This window comes from Sapajus apella, unplaced genomic scaffold (assembly GCF_009761245.1).
Source record: "Sapajus apella isolate SASKATOON/1434 unplaced genomic scaffold, GSC_monkey_1.0 scaffold61, whole genome shotgun sequence".
Classification (NCBI taxonomy): domain Eukaryota; kingdom Metazoa; phylum Chordata; class Mammalia; order Primates; family Cebidae; genus Sapajus; species Sapajus apella.
In genome coordinates, this window is record NW_022437001.1 from 4,600,564 (window position 1) to 4,621,070 (window position 20,507).

The window sequence follows — 20,507 nt, forward strand, 5'->3', positions numbered from 1 at the left end:
TTTTAATAGAAAATCATGGCCATGGAGCTGGTGAGGCAGCCTCCACCATACAGATAAAGTCAACACTCTATGGAATTGGGGAGCAACAAGGAACCCAGCTTCCTAAAGACCTCATGTATTAGACTGTGAGTTCTGCAAGGAGTGAAAGAAAAAAAAGAAAAGAAGGAAGGAGAGAGAAAGAAAAAAGAAAAAGAAAGAAAGAAAGAAAGAAAAAGAAAAGTATCAGAATCTTTTTTCCTATTTCCTATACATTTTCCTAAAGTTTAGTTTCCTAAACTTTTTTCCTATTTGACCCTCTGTATTTTTTGGAAAGTCTCTTTGCACAGGAGCTTTATCCGTACCTAATACATCAGTATATATGAAACACTTGAGTATTATTTCTAGGTTAAAGATCAGCATATTGGGCCAGGTGTGGTGGCTCACACCTGTAATCCCAGCACTTTGGGAGGCTGAGGCAGGTGGATCACTTGAGGTTAGGAGTTCAAAAACAGCGTGGCCAATATGGTCAAACTCCATCTCCACTAAAAATACAAAAATTAGCCGGACATGCTGCCATGCTCCTGTAGTCCCAGCTACCTGGGAGGCTGAGGTAGGAGAATTGCTTGAACCCAGGAAGCAGAGGTTGTAGTGAGCTGAGATTGTGCCATTCAGCCTAGGAGACGCAGAGAGAAAGAGACACTCTGTCTCAAAAAAACAAAACAAAACAAAACAAAACAAAAAAAACCATTTAGCATATTGCCAAAAAAAGTGAGTTGTTAAACTCACTGATTTCCTTTTTTTTTTTTTTTTTTTTTTTGTTCTCCTTTAACAGGATCTCATCTATGATTCTATATCTTTCTAGAATAGGAGCTTGAGTCTTAGGTCTTAAGAGATAGATTTTTTTTTTCTTGAGAGTGGGGGAAGGGGAGGAAGGCACACAGGCTGGGGTGGGGAAGGGCTGCAAAGAAAGAAAGAGAAACAGAAAAGGGGAGAGAGAACAGGAGTCTTGCTCTATTGCCCAGGCTGGAATGCAATCTAAAAATAGGTATTAAAAACCTCTTTTATGCCGATAATTGTACTTAACAGCGGAGACAGGAAGGAATAAGGGAAGAAAATAACAAACAGCCAACCAATATTTCATTTAAATCTGTGAAATGCTATGCAAATGCTGAAGAGTGATTTACTTTCATTTATGTGGTCACTTTCAAAATAGGTGTAATATGATACTGAAAAAAATGTATGTTCTGTGGACCTGGGGTGAAGAATTCTATAAATATTCACTGAGTTTACTTGCTCCAGGTCTGAGTTCAAATCATAAATGTCCCTATTAATTTTCTATCTCATTGATCCGTCAAATATTAACAATGTGGTATCAAAGTCTCCCACTATTATTGTGCGGGAGTCCAAGTCTCTCTATAAGTCATTAAGAACTTGTCTTATGTATCTGGATGCTCCTATATTGTGTGTATATATATTTATGATCATTGACTCCTTTTACCATTATGTAATGTCCTTCTTTGTTTCTTTTCGTCTTTGTTACAATTAAAGCCTATTTTGTCAGAGATGAAAGTTACAACTCCTATTTTGTTTTTTTTTTTTTTTCTCTCCATTTGATTGGTGAGCCTTTCTCCAACCTTTTGTTTTGACTCTTTGTGTGTCCTTGCTTATGAGATGGATCTGGATACATCGTGCCAATGGGTTTTGACTTTTTATTCGATTGGCGTGTCTGTCTTTGATTAGGACATTTAACCATTTAAATTTAGGATTAATATTGATATTTGTGAGTTTAATATCGTCATTTAATGCTAGCTGGCTATTTTGCACATTAGTTGATATAGATTCTTCATTATGAAGATACTCTACCTTTTGGTAAGTTTTTGGGATGACTGATACTGGTTGTTCCTTTCTGTGTGTAGCACTTCTTTCAGAAGCTCTTGTAAAGCAGTCCTGGTGATGATGAAGTCTCTGAGTGCTTGCTTGTTCATGAAAATTTTTATTTTTCCTTCATTTGTGAAGCTTAATTTGGCTGGATATGAGATTCTCAGTCGAAAACTCTTTTCTTTGAGGATATTGAATATTGACCCCGACTCTTTTCTAGTTTGTAGGGTTTCAGCTGAGAGATCTGCTGTGAGTCTGATAGGCTTCCCTTTATAACCTGACCTTTCTCTCTAGCTGCCCTTAGGATTTTCTCCTTTATTTCTACCCTGGTGAATCTAATGATTATGTGTCTTGGGGTTGCTCTTCTTGAGGAATATCTTTGTGGTGTTCTCTGTATTACCTGGAGTTGAGTATTGTCCTGCCTTACTATGTTAGGAAAGTTTTCCTGAATAATATCATGAAGAACATTTTCCAGCTTGGATTCATTCTCTTCATGACATTCAGGTACACCTATCAAACGTAAATTAGGTCTTTTCACGTAGTCCCATATTTCTTGGAGACTTTGTTCATTCCTTTTTACTTTTTCTTCTCTAATCTTGTCTTCTCATTTCATTTCATTAAGTTGGTCTTCAACCTCTAATATCCTTTCTTCTGCTTGATCAATTCGAGTGTTAAAACCTGTGCATACTTCGTGGCGTTCTCCTATTGTATTCTTCAGTTCCATTAATTCACTTATATTCCTCTCTAAATTGTCTATTCTCGTTAGGATTTCGTCAAACCTTCTTTCAGTGTTCTTAGTTTCTTTACATTGGGCTAGAACATGTTCTTTTAACTCACAGAAGTTTCTTATTATCCACCTTCTGAAGCCTAATTCTGTTATTGGAACACACTCAGTCTCCAACAGGCCTTGTTCCCTTATTGATGAGGAACTGTGATCTCCTGTAAAGGGAGAGGCATTCTGATTTTGAGTATTCTCAGCCTTTTTACGCTGGTTTCTTCCCATCATTGTAATTTATCCACCTGTAGTCTTTGTAATTACCGACTTTCAAATTAGGTCTCTGAGTGGACGTCCAACTTGTTGATTCCCAGCACCGAAATCTGAGCAACCCACTGTGCCGGCTAAAACAGCGGCGTTAAGATTCTTGGTGCTAGGCCGGGAATCTCTGGTCTGGCTTCCCTCTCGAGCGCCTTTTTCAATCAGCTGAATGGGCGACTCTGCCTTCCTGGAGCTCCAAACGTCGACCCAGTCCCGTTTACTCTGCACTGAGAACTGCTGCGCCAGGGCACCAGCAAAACCGTCATGCTGGTGACTCGTGGGGCTCCCCTGCTGGCAATCTCCTGGTCCGTAAGCAACAAAAATTCATCTGAAAGTGTGGCGTCCTCTTGTTCTCTGCGCTTTCATTGGGAGCTACAATCCTGAGCTGCTAGTAATCAGCCATCTTGGATCTCTGGTATCAACTCACTGAATTCCTAAGCCCTGTCCAATTTGAACTGAACACTTTTTCTAGAATGACAGTCAAATGACTTACCAATCCATATAATTTGGGCTGACCAGAATAATAACCAGTTCAGGTAATAACTTCAGATTAGCATGCAATGATCTACATTATCTCTGCCTTTGGTTGAGTAAAAGATGAGTCAATTAAGAAGAAAGAAGATTGGAAAGTGATCCAAAAAGAGTGCCATTGGAATGTACTGAATTTGATTTGCTCTAAGGATCTGTAGTCCCCTAGGTAAGCAGTTCTCCTTGCCCTGAGTTCATCTTCATTCCTGTTCTCACATTCCTGTTCTCAGTTGATTTTTAAATTCCTCCCCTCAACTGAAGCCATGAGCTAGGTTAAGTAGCAGCCTCTGTCTGAGCGTTGGACCTGAATGCCTGGAGGCCATGTTACGTTTTGGATATCTTAAGAATGGATTCCCTCTTCTCAAGATCTGGGGCAAGGAGTAACTGCAATACCCAGGGCTTATAACAAAGAGTATAAACTCCCAGGTGATGAAAGTCCTAACCTGCTGTAGTTTTTTGCTCCCTCCCTCTTCAACAGTAGCCCCCACCAAGAAATGTGAATGTATCACTTTTTATGCTTCTGTAGTAAATATGACAAAATGTTCACATCTGGTAATATGAGGGTGGTGACTACTTGAGTCTGTAGGCTTTTCAATTTTTCTGTGTTCTTGAAATATTATTGAAATTTTATGAAACATTTATAAGCTTATGAGATATTTTATGCTTAACATTTGTAATTAAACATAACAATATTTAAAAAGCCATCAAAAACTCTAAGTGACTTTTACAATTGCAAAAAATAAAATTTTAGAACTCAATGGACTACTTAATTCATTTTAGAACTAAATGGGCTACTTGATTTGTTTCAATTAGCTTTCTATGATGTCACTATCAGGTTAAGGAAATCTAATCTTTTTTCATGTAAGTCTTCCTTTCAAAAACTGTTCATAATGTTCGTCTTTCTTTCAGAACTATTTCCATAATGTATGGATTATCCCTGCACAATGCTCCAATCAGAGACTACCACTAATTATAACACCTACTTTCCTCACAAGCGAAATATTGGGCATTACTTTTTAAATGCTGCTTACTTCATTTCGAATTTGATTTTAAGAAACACTAGGAATGTAGCTTTATTTTATTTCTGTTGAATTTCTTTGATTATTCATCAAGTCTGTCTATAAAAACAAATTTTATTTATCTTGATTGAATTTCATTTTTCAACTTCTCAAAGAAGTAAAATCCTATGATGTCAACATTGTTTCCTAATAGAGGGATAAAATTGTTATAGAAGTAAACAGGAGGCTTGTGTACCTGAGAAAAATATTGGAAATCCTCTCTCACAATATGTTGGTCAAATCCTACGAATGTTGTTTGCAAGGTGAAAGGAATTCTGAAAGTGGATAGCAGTAATGCTTGCACAGCAATATGAATGTAGTTAATACCACTGAACTGCACACCCACTAAAAATGGTAAAGGTGGTAAATTTCACGTTCTGTGTATTTTACCACAACTTAAAACTGTACGTTTTCTTTCGTTTTTTGAGACGGAGTTTCACTCTTGTTGCCCAGGCTGGAGTGTAATCGCGATCACCACAACCTCCGTCTCCCGGGTTCACGTGATTCTCCTGCCTCCGCCTCACGAGTAGCTTACAGGCATGCATCACCATGACCAGCTAAATTTTTTTTTGTATTTTTAGTAGAGATGGGGTTTCTCCAAGTTGGTCAGTTTGGTCTTGAACTTCCGACCTCAGGTGATCCACCCTGAGGTGGATCGCCTCAACCTTACAAAGTGCTAGGATTACAGGTGTGAGCCACCATGCCCGTCCTTAAAGATCTGTTATTAAATTAAGAAAATAAACAAACTAGGAGTGGCCACTGGCTTTGTTAAAAGGGCATCACATCTAATTGATCTAAGCTTCCCATTTGATAAGATGAAAGCTAAAAAAGAAGCATTAGTTAAAATCTACCTCAAGAGTAATGAGCCCATCTTTATGACATACTCAGAATAGAGAAAGGTGATCTGAGCTTGACCACAGTTAACTGTCTGGAAAGGTAACTGAAGCAGCAGGATATGGTGGCTCATGCCTGTAATTCCAGCATTTTGGGAGGGCAAGGCAAGAGGATTGCTTGAGCCGAAAAGTTTTAGAAGAGCCTGGTCAACACAGCAAGATCCCTGTCTCTACAAAAGAAAAAACCTTTTTTTTTTTTTTTTTTAAAGAAAACCTGGGAACTTGTTAGAAATGCAAATTCTCAGACTCCACCCAAGGCCTACTGAATGGGAAACTCTAAGGGTGAGGCCCAGTAGGCTCTTTTATTTATCATGTTCTCCAGGTGACTCATGCGTGTTAAAATTGGAGAATCATTCTTTTAGATTCTTAGGTGTGTGAAGTGCCTGACGACTCAAGCTGATCCTCAAAAACCCTTCTAATTGGCAGTGTTATCTTCAATGTCCCAAAGAAAAATATGGTCTTGGTTCTCTTTAACAAATGTCCAGGGGTAGACAGTTAAGATTTTTTGAGCACAAAACTAGATACATGTACTGTGATAAGTACTTATCCCATTGTAGTATCAATAATCAATATGTGGCTGGGCATGGTGGTTCACACCTGTAATCCTAGCACTTTAGGTGGCCAAGGCAGGCAGACCACCTGAGGTCAGGAGTTTAAGACTAGCCTGGCCAACATGGTGAAACTCCCTCTCTACTAAAATACAAAAATTAGCTGGGCATGATGGCAGGTCTCTGTAATCCCATCTACTCGGGAGGCTGAGATGGGGGAATTGCTGGAACCCAGGAGATGGTGGTTGCAGTGAGCCAAGATCATGCCACTGGACTCCAACCTGGGTGGCTGAGTGAGACTCCGTCAAAAAAAAAAAGTTTCAGAAATAAAAAAACTTAAACCTAGAATAAGTTATTGCCCTGGGTCATAAGTAGGTGATGAAGCCAGAATTCAAAGCCATTCATGCTGACTGTGCTGTACTGCTTGATTTGCTTGTCCTGTGAAAAGAACTCATATAAAACACAGCTCTAGGCTGAAAATTTCTGCTTAGACTTTTCATTAAGAAGACCTAGCCTTGGGACCCTTTCTTGCATCTTGGGCTTTTTGAATTAACTGCAAAAGTTAGCGTTTGCTTGAGTTTCTCCATAAGTGTACTTGCTGTGATTATCTTGATTTACTTCTTGGGTCCATAGTTTGTTTTTGTTTGTTTGTGTGTTTGTTTGTTAAGGTACCACTAGTACCTTCTTGTACTGGTCTTTTGATGTCATGGAAATAACATAGTAGATAAAAAGATATGTATATATGATATTGCATTTTGTTCCTTGGCAGTTGCTACTGAATTATAAAAATAATTTTGTTTACAAATAAAGGTAATTTAAAAACTATTAATTACATTTCAGAGAAAACATCAGTTCAGTGGTACTTAAATTTGAAATAAAAACAACATAATTTATAAATGAAAAGGTAATCATATACAACCGATCATGCTGAAATGATCAATTATAAAAATAATTTTCCTGGATTTTTTTTCTTCTTTAAGATACGTAATTATTGTAAAATTATGTGTCTTGTATTAAAAACAAAAAAGAAAATGTTTTGTGCACACGTCCTAGTAAAATCCTGGCTTCAGCTACTTATTTGGTCCTTTACACAAGGAAGTAATCAGCACTATCATCATACATTAGCATTGTTAAGTCTACCCAGCTTTTGCTTACAAGATGTGGTTCTACCACATTCATGGTAAAGACCATTACATTTTCTTTTTGAGATGGAATTTCACTCTGGTTGCTCAGGCTGGAGTGCAATGGCATGATCTCGGCTCACTGCAACCTCCGCCTCCCAAGTTCTCCTACCACAGCCTCCTGAGTAGCTGGGATTACAGGCATGTGCCACCATAACCGGCTAATTTTGTATTTTTAGTAGAGACAGGGTTTCTCCATGTTAGTCAGGCTGGCATCGAACTATTGACCTCAGGTGATCTACCCACCTCAGCCTCCCAAAGTGCTGGGATTACAGGTGTGAGCCACTGTGCCCGTCAAGAAATTTTTTTAAGTACTAAACTAGGTTTATTTCTAAACATGTCTACTTGTTTTGATAAAATATTAAGGTATAGTTTTAACTGGCACTAAATACTTCAAAATAGATTATAGTTTAAATATTAAGAATTGACATGTCATATACCTTCCATATAGAAAGTGTTCATTTTAAACATTTTAAAAATGGATATTCAATGTCCAAATGTACATAATAAAACTATATAGTACTCTGTGAAAAACAATCAGCATTGAAAAATTTGCACCTGGTTAGAGAACAGGAAAAGATAGCTAACCTCGACTTTTACTAAAATTGTACGTGTCTTTTGAAAAAAAAAATCCCATCAAGCAATTAAAAAATGCTTCATATTCAAAGAGCTAATGGATTAGTAACCCCAAAAGGATTAGAGAACACAAATGCAATATAATCAAAATATCATTTGATATAAGAATGCATAAACTCTCCACTCTGCCAGCTAGATGAAGTGGGAAATACTCAGCTGCCTTACTTGGGACAAACTCAAAAGTTGGATTAGGTCTTCGAAATGAGCAGATGACCTATGAATAAGGGGATTCAGTAGGCTTCTTTAATATTATACCATTACCCTTCTCTTGGAAGAAAAATCACTCAATTTGGGGAGACTATAGGTGAAAGGGAATTTTGACACTTGCAGAGATTTAGTTTGCTTTGCAATGCATTACCCATAGCAAATTTATCTCTATCTTTAGGAATAAAGAAGGCATCTGTCATGAAGTTTCTTACATTTTTTTGTTTGCTGCTTCCAGTGTCATATATCTGACATGTAATAACCTCCCTCTATTAACTCTACTGTTAGGGAGAAGATTTTATTCACTTTGGCTGTCTACATGGCTATTCTTAACCTGGAACTGTAGTGCCTGTTTCTGACACTAAATACACATTTTAAAAATTTTCTTTTAAAATTATCTTCATTATGTGTACCTAGGCATCAGAAAATTAATTTTTGTTTTGTTTGTTTTTGAGACAGGGTCTTGCTCTGTTGCCCAGGCTGGAGTACTGTGGTGCAATTATGGCTTACTGCAGCCTTGACCTCCTCGGCTCAAGCTATCCTCCTGCCTCAGCTGCCCAAGTAGCTGGGACTATACGTGTGTGTCACCACACTCAACTATTTTTTAAAACTAGTTTTTAGAGACCGGGTCTTGCTATGTTGCCCGGGTTGAGAAAAATAAAATATAAAAATTCAAGTGACATCATTTTATCAGGATACCTTATTGTCTGTCCCTGATGCATTAATAACATTTTATATCACAGTAAGTTTTTTTATGGCTCAAGATTAAATCCTGAAGCATTTTTTTTTGCAATCATCTTTGCTAGAATTTAAAAAATAGTGTTGATCAAGATGTTGTCTTAGTTGTTACTGACAGCTGTTAAAATGCTGCTAAAAATATAGTGCCAACTACTGAAAAGCTAACTGCTCCTGTGAAGTCCTAATGAGAAATTCTAAACGAGTGTTTCATCAAGTTCAACAGAGACTTACGTTTCCCACACCTGACCCATTGGATTGTTTCACTTTCTTTTGTGCTTGTTACTGTACATAATATTGCAGAAACAGCTTCAATGCATAATTTTAATAAGCACACAAATCATGCAATTATTTATGTAAGATTAGCACAGTTATTTAAAGATGATGAATTTCTTGTACTAAACCAAGAATATATGAAAAAAGAGGAATTGAAAATATCTTTATTGTTATTAAAATATACTGCTCTAAGTTCCTCCCCTTTTTCAACTACTGTACATTATTTCTAAATTTAGAACATCAGTGTAGGCACAGTGAAATCTGATTTGCTTCTAATAATATGGCATACTAATTGTGATGCATGTGCTGTTTGGTGCTCTGTCATCTCAAAATCTGGCCATAAAAATGTATTAAGTTTGCATATTTTCTATTTAAAATGACTACAAATGGAATTAAGGTAGACAGATGAATAAATAGTAAGGTAAACAAATACAGAAATTAACGAATAACCAAAGCTAATAAAAATATTCCAAGTAGTCTAGGAAATTGAGTTTGGACTATTTTGGATATTAACAAAAACGCTGATATGTTTTGTATTTATCTTCTGGTCCACAATTTCTTATTTGCTTGCAGTGTTTATAAACTGTAACATGTGTGTTTTGCAATAAACAAAGAAGTTTTATCTTATATTATTCCTCTACTCTTTCTAACACCCCCCTCCTTTCTCTTTCTGACTCTCCCTTTCTTTCTCAACTCTTTCCAACAGCTGGTAAGAGACTGAAAAAAAAAAAAAAAAAATCCCAGCTTTTTAGAAAGAAAGAAAAAAAAAATGCCAGCATGGCTCGGCTTATTAATGAAGTTAACTAGGACCAAATGCTTAGCCCTTAACTTTTAAAAATTATTGAATATGATTAAATTATATGATACCTATTGGTCTTTACTTTCTTGTCAGTAAATAGATAATGGAGAGGTACATAATGTATTTCAAAATATCTATGTTCAATTTTTTTTTGGCTTATAATTTTACCATTAACTCCATGACTCCATGGCTTTCCCCCCACCCCTCAGTGTCAGCTGTCGAACGAATGGATTCAGAGCAGAGAACTAAGGGGTGGCTCTGCTAAAGCTGAAATAAAGAGCTAGGGAGGAATTTTTCCAACATAAACTTAGATGATATTAGGCTTTGTATCTGAAGTTACATAATAGAGGATGTGATGTCACACATGTAAATTGCAAACGCTGAGTCGTGCACTTTGGTGGCAAACCTAAGGGAGTTTGACATTAATGGGATGGGGGAGGGAGGCGTCCCAAGGTTCAGCGACTGTGAAGAGGGTGAACAATTGTCAAAAGGGGATGTCTGATGCTGCTTCAAGCTTTAAGCTATCTGGCAGCTACATGAGATGAAGTTAATGTCCTTTTTCGTGTGATAATTTTCCTTTTTTAACTCTTATTTTTCTTGAAAAAAATTCTATCCTTCTGCCAGGAAAAAATACACTTATCTAAAAAGATTAAAGCAACAAACTTTGGTAAGAGATGCCTCAGAAAACAACTAATTATTGACATTGCTAGGCACACATGTTTCTGAGTTGACAGGGCTCTCTATGAATGGGCACTGGAATGAAGAGTATTCCTAACAATCTAAAACCCATCTTCTTTGAAGACATTTCTCTGAGGCATCACTTGTGGGGTGATCCCAAGCAAAGTCAGTGTCACCTCCTCTTCAGATGAGGGACACTCGGATCTTATCCCAAAGTTGTTCACCTTTCAGGGTGTCACAGGACCACCTTTTGTCTTATAGTCAGCAGAAGAAAATACAAAAGCGGTTTACCTGAGGGAAACTTATCATTCAAATGTTTGGGCAAATGTGTAAAGACTCAGATATCAAAAAACAAATAAGCTTTGCCTATTAATAACTGCAAGTTCCCCTAACATCTCTCCCAAGGGGTAAGAAAAGATGATACTGTAAATAAAAGGACGAATGGACTCCTCACAGGCTATTTTGTGAAAAAGTTTCAAAAGAATATCCATATCTGCTTAAAAATTCAATCTTAGCTTTATAATACCAACTGTTTCAAAAGCAGGAAAGATGAAAATTTGAGAGTAGTTGGTATATGTGTGTGTGAAATGGACAAAAAGAAACACAGGAAGAAATCTTACAAATTTCTAAAATATCACAGTTATAATAACCCCGCGCTGCACACCTTAGTTTGATCAAGTTGTCCTTAACTGAAATCATTGTTTAAAATAGTAGTGGGAGTACCTAGGTAAAAAATTCTTATAGAAAATCACTTTGTAAAGGGGGAAAGAATAATCAATGCCCAGTTTATAAGTTTTAGAAACAATTTACACTGTACAGGTTACCTTAAGTAGGGGGTTCTTTTTATCCAATATTCTCTTATCAAAAATTTCAAACACACACAAAAAAATTGAAGGAACTTTACAGTGAATACCTCTACACTTAGCACTTACATTCTACTATTAATATTGCACTATCAACATGCTTTTCACATATCTATCTATCTTTCTGTCCATTTTATCAGTCCACCAATGTCACTGCATCTTATTTTTGATGCACACATTTCCAAATTAGTTTACAGACATCAGTACACTTCTAAATTTTTCTTTTTAAAACTCACTGAATATTATTTTTCAAAATATTTGATATTTAAATATTTTCTTGATCATCATCTTAAAATATGCCTTAAGAATGTCATAAGCATGAACCTAGAAGCTTTTCCTACAAATAAGAAAAGTCAAAGGGTTGTTTTACTAATGGCCGAAATGTTACCTTGAGCCATCTAAGAACCGAGTGGTGCCCAAACTGTGGGTGATGGAGGCAACGGGAAGCTCGCTGTTAGGACAGTGGAAACGTGGAAGGAGAAAGGCAGTGATTGTTTTAACAGGGCAGCTAGGTGTTTAACACGGGTCTCTGTGGGAAGGGATTAGCAACTTTCACAGCTATTTAGGAATAAAACGGGAAAGAACCCAAAGAAGGGCGGAGGTGGAGGCGGCTAATACACCTTGTAGAAAAAGGAATGTTAAGCCAGAAAAGGGGTGTGTGTGTGGTCAGTTCGCGGGGCTGAGTCAAAAGGGCTCACAAGCAGGGGAGCCCGTAACTGGTGGGGAGCCCGTAACTGGTGGGGACCCTCACACTTCTCTCCCCTCCCTGGCCCCCATCTTCCACCTAAGGGTGAGTGTAACGGTGCGGGGGAAGAGTCTGGGGCAGAACGTACCTCGCACACCCGAGAGTGCGCGTGAACACGCGCGCACACACGCACTCGCATACATATCTCCTGACGTGCTGATCTGCGTGGCCGGGGTGGGGGCGTGGGACTCCGGGGAGGCTCCGCAGAGGAGCAGCGGGCGCGGGAGAATCCCAGGAACCGGGTTCACCCTTTCGTCCTCCGCCCCCTGCCGCGTGCCCGCGCGCCGCCGGCCGCCCGCCGGGCCGGGTCACCCCCCTTTCACTTTCGCGTCTGCGTAGGTGTCTGCCCGGGCGGGCGCGAGGGCGCGGGGGCGCGCCACGCGACGCGGGGGCGCGCGCCGCGCCGGGAGGGGAGGGGGAGGGGTCCCGGCACTCGCCCCCTTCCGCGGCTCGCCCCGCGGAGCCGCCTCCGCGGGCGTCTGAGCCGCCGTCAGAGCAAGGGGACCCGTGGCGACCGCTGCTCCCTAGCCCTCTCCCTGGACGCCTCCGCGCTCAGACGCCCGCTCCCTCCTCGGCGCCCCCCCCACGGCGGGGGTGGGGCAGTGGCTCGGCTAGCAGGAGAGGGGCGGGGAGAGGAGCAGCCTAGCGGGGTGGGCAGCCGGGGAGCAGGAAAAGAAACTTTTCCCTCCCGCCCCCCACGCGTGGTCCCCAGCCCACGCCTCCCCCCGCAGGTGGAAACTGCACCTGAGGCCGGGCGGGAGGTCTGGGCCGGACTTTGCTGGGCTACGGGGAGGCCTGAAGCGGGTGCGTGCATTTGGGGCTCAGTTTTCCTTCCGCTCCTGGGCTGTCAGTGGCCGGGGTGGGAGGGCGGCCGCCGGCGCCCCTGCCCGTTTCCCGCCGGCGCCCCTGCCAGTTTCCCATCGGCGGGTGGCCGGACGCGGTACCGCCGCCTCTAGCTCGTGAGGGTGTGACTCGGGGAGTGGGGCGCAGGCTCCTCCTGCCACTGCCCCCTCCTACACGCGCTCGGCCGCCCGAGCTGTCACCCGCCACCCCGGGCCCAGAGAGGGGGCGCGGAGAGCGGCGCTGCGGAGCGGCAGGCGCGGGATCCTCCCGCCGGACTTCCCGGCTCCCAGGGACGCCGCCGTCAAAGCCAGGCGGACGCGCAGCCCCGGGAGAGGGACCCGCCTGAGACCTGGCCGCCGCCGCTGGGGGCGGGCGGATGCCCGCGTCCCCCTCTGCGCGATTTGGCGCTGCTGCCTCGCCGCCTGTTGTAGGGTAACAGCACTATTGCTCTACTGCTCTACGCACCGTCAGCAGGGCGACTCCCGGGATTATCATCCTCTGCATCCTCACCGCCCGTCAGCCAATATTGGATTTGCTGGTGGCGGCGGCAGCAGCGGCGGCGGGAGTCTCGCCGTCCCCCTTCCCCCGCCCCAGCCTCCCCACCATGTCCTAGAAAAGGTGAGTGCAGCGACAGTCACTTTGCGCTGACAGCGGCGAGAGGGGGCCAGGAGAGCGCAGGGGCGGCCCCGGGCAAGGCAGGTTGCGCGCCGAGGGCAGAGGGCGCGGGTTGGCGAGCCGAGGTGGGATGCGGACAAGAGACGAGTTGCCCGCCGGCGGCCCTGGGGCAAGGGTGCTGGGTGGCGGGCGAGCGATCGCGGCGGCTGCCCCTGCACGGTTCTAACCTAGATTTTGCAAGAAGCTGAGATCCAGGGCAAGACCGGCCCTCCTCAAAGGAGGTAAAAACTTAGTAAAAGAGACACGTCCGTTCCTTTAAGAATGAATAATTCGGCAACGCTTGTTGAGCCGCCGCCGCCTCGCGTGCCCAGGCGGTAGGTCTGGGACCCCCCTTGCCCCGCCCGCCGCCCGCGCTCGGCCAAGGTGCGATCGATGCCCGGCTAGCCGTGCAGGGAGAGAGCGCGTGACGGCGGGCCCCTCGGGAAAGTTGGGACGCTCGGCGGGGACTCCAGGCTGTGGGGGCGCCAGGGGCAGCTCCGCGCTGGGGACCGAGAGGCATTGGAGTCGGGGGTCCGGACCAGCTCGGCGCTGCCGCTGTCTCCCTTATCTCCAGGGAGTTCCTGACTGGAGCGGCTGAGAGTTCAAGTCTCCCTGGGTTAGGGGTCGGGAATCTCGAAGCTTAACTAACTGTAAGGAGAGGAGGGGCCTCTGGGCATAGGGTGTCCCCCTGTCCCCCGCCTCGGGCTTTGGCGAGCGCGGAGCGAGGGTGAGGCGGGAGGCCGCACAGTTGCCACCGCCCGGCTGCGGGTCGCCGAGGGCCAGGGACCAGATTTAGGTGTATACGTCACTGATGCTGACTCCGGGCCAGCCGGGAGCCTAGAACCGGGCCTTATACGCGGAGCTTAAAAGTCCTTAGAAATCAAAGTTAAGCCCATTCTTTTGCTTAGTAACTGCAGCATTTGGGTGGGCGGGAGGAGAACCGAGGAGGGGGCGGTTGGAGGGAAACCGAAATTTCTTCGTGCAGACACCCGCGATCCTTAGAAAACAGTTTGGTTCCTTCCCCCTCTTGTCTGTTTTTTCCACTTTTGTGACCCATCCCCTCCACCCATTACAATGTGAATATCCTCGATGGTAAGCTTGCTTTCAAATCGAACTAGTGGAAAAATCCAATACTAAAGTAGTAAGTACAGTGACGAAATTATAAGGAAGCAGAGGAGCAGCTCTTGACCATGTCACTGTTTTCATTTTTCTTTTCTTTTCTTTTTTTTTTTTTTTTTTTTTTTTTTTGTGGTAGGGGGCTAAGGGATGGGAGGAACGCCGCGTTTAAAGGGCTAAAACAAGCAAATTCAAATCCAGTGAGAACGTGATCCTCTTGCTCGCTGGCAGCGAAGTCTGCGGCTGCTCTGCCGAGAGGTAACTAGTGAGACACAGGAAAGGGGCTGGGAGAGGAACCTCGGGGGTCGGGTGAAGTCCACCCAGAGTCCTCCCCGCGCGCGGACGCTGTTGGGCGGCTCCAGGGCTGCCGCTCACCTGGCGCTGCAGGTGGAGAGCGTGAGGGGACGACACTTTGCTCGCGGAGAAACCGACTTCTTCCGCGTCACCACACTTTTCACATCTCCCCAGATACCCTGGGGTCGGCCAGGAGGAGAGCAGGGTGGATGTGAGCAAGTTTGGAGCGGTCGAGCAATGGGAGTGGGGGCAGCGTGCGGAGGCCGCCTGGTGTAGCCACCGCCCGGCACCCCAAGCTCCCGCCGCTTCTGCGGCTTTAAGGAAGCTGCCGAGTCCAGGCTGTGTCGCAGCAACTTTGTATCAGTCATGTCGCCCGCCTGGTGACTGACAGCCTGGATTGTCCAATAAGAAGCCCGCCTGACCCGTGCAGTGTGGAGCCTTGCTTCTCTTTAGGCCAATAGGAAGGGCACGGGGGGCGGGATAGCAACCTGAACTTTATCTGGACATGTGACCCGCTTTTAAAAGGGCCAGCCCTCCAGCTGGCCCACTCCCCCCCGGGCTTTCGCCCGCCCTCTCTCCCTCCCAGTTTTGCCCGCCCTGGTCCTGCCCCTGCCCCCTCCTCTCAGCCCCTCCGCGCCCGGGGTGTCATTGGGCCCGGTAGACGGGAGCCAACTTCAGGCTGCTCGGAGGAAGCCCGTGCAGTCAGTCACCTGGGTGCAAGAGCGTTGCTGCCTCGGGCTCTCCCGCCGCAGGGAGAGCGGCACTCTCTGGCCTGGATGTGGTTGGATTTAGGGGGGCTCCGCAGCAGGGGTTTCTTGGCGGTGGCAAGCGCTGCAACAGGTGGACGGCGAGAGACGGACCCCGGCCGAGGCAGGTGTGTAGGGGTGCGTGGCGGGGCACCGCTTGCCCTGCTCGGCTTGCGGCTGCGGCGCGGGAGCGTGCACTTTGCAGGGAGAAGTGGCTGCGTAATCCGGAGGCACAGTCAGTATGGTGCTGTGTGCTTGTTGTTTTGTTTTGGTTTTCCACTTTTCTCCCCCTTTGGCCGCCAGAGGACTATTTTGGGAAAGTTTGGCCACTTTGGATAAATGCCCTCTAACTAGCAGCTTTTAACTGCCTTTGGCAGTGGGAGGTCTACCACCCTTCGCTTTCCCCAGAGATGAATTTCGAATCGTTTTCCCTATACATTTTTTAAAGGACGTTTGAATAATATTTCTTTCCTTTATCAATTGCGGAAGCTCCCAAATCTCAGCTGGAGGTGTGTAGCGGGTAAGGGCAGCTGAAGGAGATATAGATCCTATATAAAAGGGGCTCTGGAAATTCATGCATTTCCCGTTCCCTAGCATTCGCGAAACTCTTGAGGGAGGCTTCGCTTTCTATGGTATCAGTTGGAATTTTAAGGGCAAGGGAAAAGGGACGAAGCTGCTTTTGGTGGCATCCTTACCCTGCTACTGAATTTTAGGTGCGTGGCTTTGCCTACTCAATTTAAAAAGACCAGGTTTAAATGATAATGGTTTATAGCACCATCAGTTTTAATTATTTATTATGACACAGGAGTTAGGAAAACTTTTGATAGCAGACGAGCTTTTGAAACCGCCGAATTTTAAAGGCACCAAATTGCTTCTTAACATTTTGTATTGCCATTTCTCTAGGTGCTGTTATTGATGATATTTACATAGTAATTATAACAGCATTCTCCATCTGTGAAGTCCTGCTGTGAAGTTTTAATTTTATGTTTGACATTGTGGCAGCTATCATGGAAAAGCTTCAGAGAAGTTTTAAAAAATAATTTAAAGTGGAGCTTTTTCCTTTAAGGGAGGCATAGTTTGCTTTGGCGTTTTTTGGAAAGATCAGGTGGCTCGGTAAATTAGGTGAGTGAATAGAAATCAGGTGTGCTCAGTTCAAACTGGTTCTCCCGCTCTCTTAGGTGACCTTGGGCAGATTTCTATCATTTGCCTCATCCATAAAAGAGAGGAACATAATAGTTCTATAGTGGAGAATGACAAAAAATAGTTACCTATAGTGAACTTTTGCAACTGTGCAGCCTAGAGATGATTGTGAGATTCTTAAGCGTTCGTCTTTAAAATACCATAGTATAGCGAAATAAATATAAAAAATGATGACTTTTCTAACATGATGAGATTGGGTTTTGGGGGATACTAAAAGTGAAAGTGTTTCCAGGTAAAATACAAATTCGCAAGGATCTTTGTTAATATTCCTGAAAAAAAGTACTTCCTTATGGAAAAGGGCAATTTAACACAGACTGTAAAACATAGAACTTTAAGGTTTTCCTTTGCGAAAACAGCATTTCTTTTGTGTTTGAGAGCATATGTATGGCTTAAAGTGGCACCTACATCAGTGCTTTTCCTTTACCTTACGTGAATTTTTTTGTGTTTCGGGGTGAGGCCCATTTGTGTGAAAATTAAAGGTTCATAATGTTTTTTTTGCATTTGTCCTAAGAGAATCTTTGTTATGGTGTCCATTGAAAGGCAGGCAAGTCTGATTTTTATGTCAGATTTGTATACCTCTATGTGCTTCATTTTATACTTTAGTAACAAAAACTTTTTCTTTATCCTCTAGATATTAAGATCTATGAGGATCAGATTCATCGACTAGTATTTTCAGTATTCACTATTAAGTACAGGTTGACTGAAATTCTGCTAAAGCCATGGTCATTGTGCCAATTCCAAAAAAGACAACCTCAGTTTCCTGGATGATATAGGAAATAAATTCCTAACCGGATCCATTTGTTTACAGAAAAGACTAATTAAAGTGCTAGGGAGACTCAATATAAATTGAAGTCTATTATATAAATTATAATGCTATTTAAAAAAAATCTGATCTTAAAAAATATTTGCATGGAAGCCATGCAGATGCTAGATGTCTTGTATTCTTTTGTGTTTGACTATTGCCAATGTGTATCGTTTCCTTTGTTGAGAGGTGCATTAGGTTGGTGGAGGAAAATACCTTAAACAAACTAATTTAGATTTCAGCAAAGCCTTTTGCAAATTCCTTAATGAGAGTCCTGTCAGTAATGTGGTGAAATACAGCCTATTTTATGTTATTAAGGGAGTTCAAGGTTAGCCAAACAGGACTTGGAAAGTTGTGATCAGCTGTATGATGTTAGCTGATAAAGCACTTCCTTGTCCAAGGCTTTAAGACTGTCTTTGGTGCCCATCATCTCCCATATAGATTCTCTTCAAGTCTTCTGTAGCCTCACAAATGTGGGATATGGTTCTTGCTTAGAAAGTGCCGAAAAGTGCAGATTCTTAGTAGATGTTGAGAAAAAGATGCAGTGGTAAAATTATTTGGGGAATGCTGGATTAAAAAGTAAATATAGTCTCCCAGAGGTTTTGGTATGCAAATTTATATAGAGACAATTCAAAAAAGCCATGAGTGACCGCCCTTCCCAAAAGACAGTTTGGAGAATGGGTTTTGGAGAAGGATCTGGGTGGGGGTCCCCCTTCAGACACAGGACAGAGAGCCCTCTTGTCTATAACCAGGAAGAGAATGAGGCCGTGTGAGTGAGGCAGAGTGTGCCAGTGAAGGCCTCTGGGTAAGGTTGTTGAGACAAGAGTAACTTCCAGGCATCTGGGTAGATGGTGGTGCAGTTTGCCAAGAGAGCGAATGTGAGTTTGGGGGTGTGTGGGGGTGAGATGTGCAGAAAAGTGTTCCGTTTTGAATACAAAAAGACATATTTATTGTGTTTAATGTATTTGTATCTAAACTATTTATAGCTTAGCCATATAGTCATTCATCTTTAGTGTGGGGAGGACAGAATATTCTTAGGTAGAAATAGAAGCAGTACATAATATTTACTGCTATTTTTCAATGCATAGCTATGACTAAATGGTTTTTTAGTAAAGCATAAAAGGGCAGCCTTAGCTTTTTGGATCTCCATTCACTGCTTTTTAGTTTAGTTTCTTTGTCAACTTTTACTTGGCTTTCATCCACACCAACCCTTTTGGCTGGAATTACTATTAATAGATAACTACCTTAACCTTTGTAATTTCATTTATTTTCTACTGTCTTGTGATTGATTTTTGATTAGGAATCTATAGGATGTTCGTTAGGTGAAAACATACTATATAATTGGTAGATTTTAACGTTCGCAAATTGAGTATTGATAGTATAATAGTTGAAAATTTTTTGTGATGTGCTACCCACTTGCGATACAGTGGTGAAGTTGATCATTTCTGCCCTTTTAAAACTTAAACTCTAGTGTAAAACACAGAAAAAAGTAAGAGGTAATTATAATACTTGGACAGTTTGGACGTTAAAGTTCTTCGTAGGGCTTTGTCCTATCTAAGGCAAATCTATGAGGCCAGTTCAGATTTATCTAATGCAATCTTATTTAGTAGTATTATTTTTCAATATTAATTAATATAAGTTCTGTAACAAAAGGACTTCCTGTTTTGTTTTGGTTTTTTCCGAGGGAAGGTAGGCAGGGTGGAGACATTGGCAAAGGGGGAAAGGATGAGAGGCCTAAAATAAAGCTTGTATATAGAATGGCAGAAACAGCATCTTTTAGATCAGAACTTTTATTGGGCCTCAGATTCAAAATGTTTGAAAAATGCATAATACAGATTTTAAGAATTTTAAAATACTAACATGTACAAATAAAATTTTACTGTGAGTGAGTTACTTTCCTTTAAGATACGTTTCTTTAGAGTGGTGGTTGTCAGCCAGGGGTGATTTTGCCTCCCAGGGTTGTTTGGTAATGTCTGGAGACATTTTCAGTTGTCACAACTGGGGAGGGCGAATGCTACTGGCATCTAGTGAGTAGGGGTTAGGGATGCTGCTAAATGTCTTAACAATACACTGGGCAGACCTCCAGAACTAAGAATTGAGAAACTGGTGTAGAGAGAGACCTGCGATCAAATTGCAGCTCCAACACTTAGCTGTGTGCACGGTGCCTCAGTTTTCCCAGTTGTGTTATCTGGATAATACTTTTATCAGTCATTCACGGTTGTGTGTAAGGATAAATGAGTTAATATATGCAAGGAGCTTATAATACTGCATTAAATTATATGGTTAAGAATTTTATCAATCAGTAGCCTATTGTAACAATTCCGTCTGTGAAGTAAATTAATCTGTAGAGTGCATGGATATGGTTATATATCTGAAACAACCTTGTGGGTTCCTTGAGGATCGGGATTGTGCGTTTTTTGTGTATCCCTACCTCTTCACCGACTGGTCTAAGGGCCACGATGTAGCAAGCACTTGGTAAATATTGTTGAATGAATGCTTAAATTTCCAGGACTCCTCTCAAACTTCCTCCATTTACCATTGAGAGTAAACATTTCTGGTTGTTGGGAGTTGTTCTAGCAGAGGTACCACTAGGTCAGGGCGCATGTCGAAGTCCTTGCCAGTATTGAAATATGGAGAAGACACCGGACAGCCCTGCGTTGTCATACAGCCACTCTGAGCTATGGACCCCCTTAATCAGAATGTATAGATCTTGACTTTTCAGAACTGACATTAAATTATTTTAATCACTAACCTATCTTAAGAAAGGTAGATTTTAAAAAAAAATTCACAAATCATTTTTCCCATGATAATTCAC

General features: G+C 42.7%; 1 protein-coding gene and 1 long non-coding RNA gene across 3 annotated transcripts in view; one reads left to right on the plus strand and one right to left on the minus strand.

The window, feature by feature from the left end:
- The window catches only part of LOC116529053, a 163,985-nt gene extending 150,483 nt beyond the window's left edge, over positions 1-13,502 (minus strand). Inside the window, exon 1 of the long non-coding RNA XR_004259355.1 lies at positions 13,346-13,502. This is a non-coding gene — a long non-coding RNA (uncharacterized LOC116529053). The remainder of the gene's footprint in view (positions 1-13,345) is intronic.
- A 1,967-nt stretch (positions 13,503-15,469) lies between these two features.
- Positions 15,470-20,507, plus strand: part of NR3C2 (nuclear receptor subfamily 3 group C member 2) — a 357,173-nt gene continuing 352,135 nt past the window's right edge. For both annotated transcript variants that reach the window (XM_032246540.1, XM_032246541.1), the window contains exon 1: positions 15,470-15,818. The gene's annotated coding sequence lies outside the window, so the exon portion shown is untranslated. The remainder of the gene's footprint in view (positions 15,819-20,507) is intronic.